General features: G+C 44.2%; 1 protein-coding gene across 1 annotated transcript in view; it reads left to right on the top strand.

Moving 5' to 3' along the window:
• The first annotated feature begins 3836 nt into the window (after nt 1-3836).
• The window catches only part of prr36b (proline rich 36b), a 39256-nt gene continuing 35811 nt past the window's right edge, over nt 3837-7281 (top strand). The window contains exon 1 of the mRNA XM_026165761.1: nt 3837-4197. The gene's annotated coding sequence lies outside the window, so the exon portion shown is untranslated. The remainder of the gene's footprint in view (nt 4198-7281) is intronic.

Below are 7281 nucleotides of genomic sequence, written 5' to 3'. Positions count from 1 at the left end.
CTGCTGAACCTGGACCAACATTAATTATAATGACACAGGGACGACACCAACACTGGGATGCATCAGATACACTCGAGATTAAGACCTCTGTGCAATCTGACTGCTACATGCTGGAATATGTGAAACACAATTAGAGCATGCCTGTATCTGCTGCTTGTTAAATAACTAATGTGTTGTGTAAGAGTTTTGCAAAAAAGGTAGCAGACTCTTGACCAGCGGCCAGATTTGTTTGGTTTTTGTTGATGGGGGGGCTTGACTGAGCGCCAGCCCCTTTTGTGCTGCAGCCGCCCCAGCTGGACTGCGGGCTGTGTGGACAAAAAAACAATGAGGTAAATAACACGGGAACTGTGCAGCAGGGTACACGGCCCTGCCTCTTCCTGTCTCCGGTGCCGCACACCACCGCCTTCCTCTCTTTGTTGCACCCGGTTAACCATGCCAATACGTCCGTCAGCATCAACTTAGCAGGCATCGAACGCACCCGAGTCCCTGCCTTCTTCCTGGTCTCCTTCCATTTAGTTGCATTCTTTATTGACGCGACAAAATTCACACATTTCTACAGTATGTGGCTGTAATCTTCATCTGTCATTTGAATAAACAAAACAAAAAAGCAACTAACTAATCTTGCAGGATTTCTTGTTGGTGTGAGACAACACAACACACCCTCTTCAAACACACAAATCTGAGGTCAATCCACTTTGCAGGAAGAGAAACAAAGCTTCCACTGGACATCTGATCGAGAGGGATAAAGGGCGATAACAGGTTTTCATGCAAGCAGGTGATCGGCGTAGTGTCATACATCGAGTCGTACATTTCCGCCCTGAGCTCAGGCGAGAAACACAAGCCTGAATAAATCTCACCTCTGGAAAAGGTGAGATTTATTCAGCACTTGGAAAAGGAAGAGCACACCACAGGCTGGACATGAAAAGAAACCTATCTTAGAACAGACCAGCACACAAAAGCCTGGCTTATGCAGACAGGAGGCAGGCGGCTGCTGGGAGCTAAGCAGCAGAGGCAGCAGCAGCAGACAGGCAGACAGACAGACAGGCGGCATGCCCACCCAGACTGTGTCTGATGAAAAGCTCTGTTCTGGTGAAGAGCACGCTGCACAAGAAACAAAAGCTTTTCAGGGAATGAAACAATGCCCTCCGGTATCTGTTTGTGACTTGAGAGAAAACGTGCAACTTTAACCAAAAGCCAGACACACTCTACGCTCTGCTCTTTAGTTGCCTTTTCCTTTCCCGCTGGCTGCCTCACCCTTTTCAATTAGTGTCATCCAATTTGAGATTTGTTCGCTCCAACTGGGACAGGCTGACGCGACGGGCAGGTGGGCATTTGGGATCTGGCTGGTGGAAATGTGACTTTGAGGACAAAAGAATGTTCAAGACCTTCCAGAAAAAACAAAAGAAATGTAATTTCAATTTGGAAACGCCTTGTGGGAGATGAACCTGTTAAGGAGAAACATGAAAAATATTCCAGATATTACAATCAACAGGTCTGAAATGCACTGAAGGTTTTTGAATTCTTGATGCAACAGTAGCACCGAGGGCAGACAATGCAGGCAACTTGATGCATGGGGTGCAGCAGTAATGTGTGTGTGTGTGAGAGAGAGAGAGAGCGTGCATGAGTGTGTGTGTTCAGTCGAGCATGGAGAATGGAAGAAAAGGGTCTGAGGGGCCTAGAGGGAGGGCAACAGACAGCCACGAGAAACTCGGACAAGAGAGTAGGGTGACTTGCAAGAGGTGACATCATCCTTTATTTGAATAATCCCCCAGCCTGGGAGGTGATTGGCTCCTCTTAGAGAAAGCAGAGCTCCTCTGCTGCTATTCACCCTTTTCAATTTCAGTATGGCGCGCTGTCCTGGTGAATGCTGCCTTCAAGGACTCATAGCGAGCTCCTGTTTCTGAGGACGAAACGAATGATGTACTGGGAGTGTAAGTTCCTCTTTTCCCCCAGTGAACATGTGGTGTCGGGATGTGCTAGATGTTGCCATGCAACACAGAAAGACCCAGACTCACAGAACGATAGAGAGTAGTACTTTTTTTTTTAACATGATGCAGTTTCCAATTGATCTTCTTCTTCTTTCAGCTGTTCCCTTTATGGGTTGTCACAGTGAAGCATCTATATCCCTAGCAACCTCCTATGAAGTTTTCCTCTTTTCTTCCTGCCTGGGAGATCCATCTTCAACATCCTGACTTTGTCTCCAAACTGCTCAACAAGAGCTGTCTCTGCGATGTACTCATTTCTAATCCTGACTATGATGCTCACTCCCAGGGAAGATCTCACTATCTTCAGGTCTGCCACCTCCAAGTCGTCCTTCTGTCTTTGTATCAGTACCACCGTCTCCAAACCACTCATCATACCAGGTCTCACTACCACTCACTCACTTTTAAACTTCTCCTTTGACTCTTGCTGCTATTCTTCTGTCACAAATCACCCCCGACACTCATCTCCAACTGCTCCACCCTGCCTGGACTCTCTTCTTCACCTCTCTTGTGCGCGGTCCATTGTCTTGGATTGATTCCAGGTATTTAAACTCACCTATGCTCACTATCTCTACTCCTTGCAGCTTCACCTTTCCGTCCATCTCCATCTCATTCACACACATGTATTCTGTCTGGATCCTACCGCCTTTCATCCTTCTTCTCTCCAGTCCAAACCTCCACCTGTCCAGGCTCTCTACCACCTGTTTCGTGTGTTTCACCATGCTTATTTCTCAATAAATGTGGAATTATACAGTTTCAGTGCTAAGAGCAGGCGTGACATGTCTTCTGTGGGTCTGTGGGAGTTTTGTTAATTCTGTTTGATTACTTTATATCTCATCAACATCATTACAGGAAATCTTTTATTTTTTTTGCTTTGCATTTGTTTGCTCTTGAAATAGTCAATCCTCATAATCAAACAATTTAAAGTTTCAAATAATAAAGCCAATATATGTATCAATAATCCCTGTGAGACAACGTGTCAGCCTTCAGTGTCTTTTAAATTCTCAGTTTTAGACAGGCCTTATCTGCTCATGACTCTTTATGATGTCATAGAGAGCGAGTAATCCTAATATGGTCATCTCAGGCAGGCCTCACCCACCTGCTTGTTCAAACCTACTTTTTAACATGAATCTAAAACTCTTTTTCAGACTGAACTCAAAAGGGATGCCAGGTATAAGAAAAACTGGGTTTATTATCAGATAACTGCATGGTTGCATGGTGGTGCAGTGGTTAACACTGATGCCTCACAGCAAGGTCCTGGGATGGAGTCCTTTCTCTGTGGAGTTCTCCCCTGTGTCAGCATTGGACCCACCTACCTTGTGACAGCTAGGGCAGGCTCCCTGAGGAGGATGGCTGTAATTATGTTGATCTAGTTATCAAAGAATAAAAACATGGAGTTAAAAATGAGCATAACAAGTAAAATAACATAAACTAGCTCACCTGGGCTGAATCTATGGTTTGATAATGTCCTAGGATTATCTTGAAATTTTAAAATAATAATAATAATAGTGATAATAATAATAATAATACGTGTTTATTATTTATTTATTTATTTATTTATTTGGTGATGCTTGTGGATTTTGTTTGTTACCCATCGTCAAAAATGGTCTACCTGCTAACCTGCTGCAAACTGAAGCTTTATGTAGTTTATTGTTCTTCGAGACATGTAAATGGCATTCATTTTATTAAGTAGCATTAACTGACGGTAAAACGGCAAAAAACGAAACAAAAATTCAACGATCCCTTCACATTATCAGTATCAGTCAAATATTACGAATTGCTATAGATTTACTTACAGATTTACTTAATTTTTAATAGCGGGTCTCTCATACGGAAACCTTTCCCGATTCCCACTTTTTCCAGGGGTACCTGAAGGCGGCGTCAGCCTTCTCCTCAGCCTGTCCATCCATCCGTTCACCGGTCTACTATCGTGTGTGTGTGAGAGGAGCAAAGCCTCATTCTCCTCCTTTCTTCCTTTCAGGGAACGCGCATCACTTGTGAAAAACGACGCTTGAGACCTAGAAGTTTTTTTTTGTCTGACGTCTCGGCTCTATTTGCTCAGCTCTCCCGCCCCTCATTCCCGGTTTCGTTTTTAATTCCCATCCTCACTTTCTGTCGTTATTTTTTGCCGGACTCGAGGATCCAGTCTGGGTGTACCGGCTAACACTTGGGCGTAGCTGGAGAGGATTTTGCTAGCTCGTCGCTGCACTAACCGGTAAGGTCGAGATTTCTTTAGCTTTAGCTAGCATGCTATTGTCAGTCAATAAGTCATGTTTAGCTAATTAAAAGCCACAATTTAAAATGATTTTCTGCCGTCCGTTACGGAGTGTCTGCTCTGCTTACTGTGTTATTACTCGTGTTTTTTATATTAACGCTAAGCAGCGCAGTGGAATCCGGCTTGCTCTTTGTGTGACTGGATTTGCGTCGGAAATGTACAAACGGGTTTGTTTTAGTGTCACTTCATCATTTTTGAGGGCGAGCCGCTCCGTTTCAGTCACTTTGATTCCCGTGCAAAGGGGCTTGATGGGGCGGTGGCAGGCTGCATGGTAGCTTCAAGTGCTCATAGGACCTGTTAGACCAAAGCTGAAAAAAAAGCTAAATGCCTTTAAATCCACGCTATTGTTTATTTTCATAGTGTTTCCTCTCGCTGTGTGACTGTTTATCCACCTTTTTAACCTCTAAACTTTCTCTTCTTCTGACCTCTCCTTCCTTCTCCATCCTCCATCGCGGTTGCCCATTGTTCTGTGATGAGCCAACTAGTGTGAGTTGCTGAGCAATGTTTCAGCCGTCTCAGTGGGGGGAAAGAAGCTGGCAGATATCGTGCTAATAAATTTGCAGCTTTCGTTTTAACTCAACAGACCAACTTTGGGCGTATTTGGAGCATGTTAAAGCAAATCTCTGCGCAGATCCTGCAGGGAGAGTGTAAATCTCAGAGAGAGTTTGTGCACAGTCTCATGCTGGCATGTAATCAGAGGTGATTAATGTCACCACCATCACCACCACTTCGTCTCCAAAAAGTGATCAGCTATTGTGGCATAAGGCTGGAGGGGCTCCCTCACTGATTCCTTTTTTTTGTTTGGGGGGGTGAGTGAGTGCAGCAAGACAGATTAAGCTCCCTCTCTGCTGAACAATAGGGAGGAGAAAACACTGACAGTTCCCAAAGCCTTGCCAAGAGCGTTTAATAAACTGCAAACATGCAAGCATTAAAAATCTTTATCCTCAGCCTACAAGTGTATTCTTTTCCCCCAGCGGTGGCTCAGACAAGGGACATAAATTGTCTTGAGCTCTGTGGCCTTGGTGGGGCACGGCTTGGTCAAATAATGAGCAGCGATCGACCGTGAGGAAACGCCATCCCAGGGCAACTAATACGGACACTTTTCAGGCTTGGGGTTTGGAGACCCTCCAGGACTCTTAAGTCAGGGGGTGGGCTAAGCCATCCGTGAGTCTGCCGCCCCCCCTTGTTCTCTCTCTGGTGCGTGGATGAGAGAATGGCTGACTCATGGAGTCAGTGGGATGAGGCAGGCAAATGGAGGACAGACATGCAGCCTAATGCAATCATGTGAAATTAAATTTATCTGCCATTGAAAACCACACTCAGCTTTATGAAGTTATTTAAGATGTTTCAGAAAGATTATTACTTGGAGGGTGGAGATTAATGCCAGAGGCATTGTGTTTGTGTGTGTGTGTGCGGCGGGAGATTTTTCAGAAGCTAAACAATGAAACCGATCATTGTAATTAGGAAATATCTGATGGAGTTATCTACTTTCTTTCTAGTTGTATCTTCTCTGTCTTTGTTTGTATTGCATCTTTTAGAAAATTAACATTTATCCCTCTGTCTTTTGTCTACTTTTGGAGCTGGAATCAAGGGTGTGGGTGTCTACAGTGTTAGCGGTGCACGAGGACTAAGTGTCGCTGTCTCAAATAGTCTCCCATAGCCCGCACCGCTACTACTACTATGTGTCCACTAAATGAAATGAAGAGTTGCTTCAGATTTGTACTTAATCACTTTAAAATAAACCTGACCAAAGTTTTAAATGATAAAATCACCATATGTAACACTAATCACAATGTCTCAGACTGTTTTTTTCTACTCTCGGCTTTGTATGATGTCAGTGAGAGCAGGTAGTCCTAATATGGTCATGCTCAGGCAAATAAACCACGCCCATCTTATGTTTTGCCAGGTGCAGCCAATCAAAAGACATCTGCATTTAAGATAGTGGGAAGATGGCTAAAAGAGCTTTTTTCAGACAGTGGATGAACTAAATAAATAAAAATAAATAAAGCAAAATAAATTTGAACTGTGAATGAGCATACTTATACTAGAGCCCCATTAACAGGAACCATGTGGTAATGAGATTCCTTAGCTAACTTAATGGTTGTAGCTCATATCTTTTAAAGAAGGATGTTATAAATGCTTTCTTAGGTCTTGCAGATTCACTGAGAGAAACTGTGCAGTAATTGTTTCTCTCCCCCTGCATTTGTCTGTGCAAAACATACCTAAAATATCTGAAATATGCATACCTGTTTTAGTTTTTTCAAAGAAAAGCTCTTTCATCAGAATTTGTTTCAAGGCAATTTAAATTCTAATGACCTATTTTGCCCTAAGCTGGCCTCTCGACCCATGCCTCGGTCTTGAGAGGGGGAGATGGTTGTTGCATTAATAGACCTGTGTGTCAGCTCGCCCTTAGTCAAAGGCCTGGTGTTGGTGGGTGTGTGACTCAGAATGACACCCCCCCAGCTCTGAACTTCTCAGCAGTGACAAGGACAAAACTGGCCCTCTGGTCATCGAGCTTTTTTCAGCCTGAACCCATGGCCCTTGCACTTTATGGCCTCATTAGAAATTACCACTATCGCCCCACAGCTCTCTTTTAATCCATGGCAACAGCTGCACAATAGCTTCTTGTTTGGAGATTATCAAAACACCAACAGAAACAGTATGTTTGGCTGCATTTCCTTTTGTTTGCTGGCTGATTGAGGTTTGAGGAAACCGCCACGGGCACCGCATTGAATTTTCACAGTGAGGACAAAGAAGAGATAAACTTTGCTGTCGTCTAGCTGCTCTAGCCTTGATAGCAGCCTTGGTTGGTGGCGTCGCAGTTGTCAGGGCATGCAGTTGGCAACTGGCGACGTGGTTTTGAGACTGTATTTGCCAGCAGCTGCAGTAATTTGCTGTGTTTGGGCTCTCTGAATTCCTCTGGTGGGAGGCTGGATAATGGACATGGTTCACAGCCCTGTTGCTAGGCTTCAAGACCAGATTTGTCATTGCACATTGTGTTTGTGGCGCCTTGATTTTTTTTTT

Source organism: Astatotilapia calliptera, chromosome 4 (assembly GCF_900246225.1).
Source record: "Astatotilapia calliptera chromosome 4, fAstCal1.2, whole genome shotgun sequence".
Classification (NCBI taxonomy): Eukaryota; Metazoa; Chordata; class Actinopteri; order Cichliformes; family Cichlidae; genus Astatotilapia; species Astatotilapia calliptera.
Note: the sequence above shows the minus strand (reverse complement) of the source record. Positions and strands in the feature narration are given on the sequence as shown.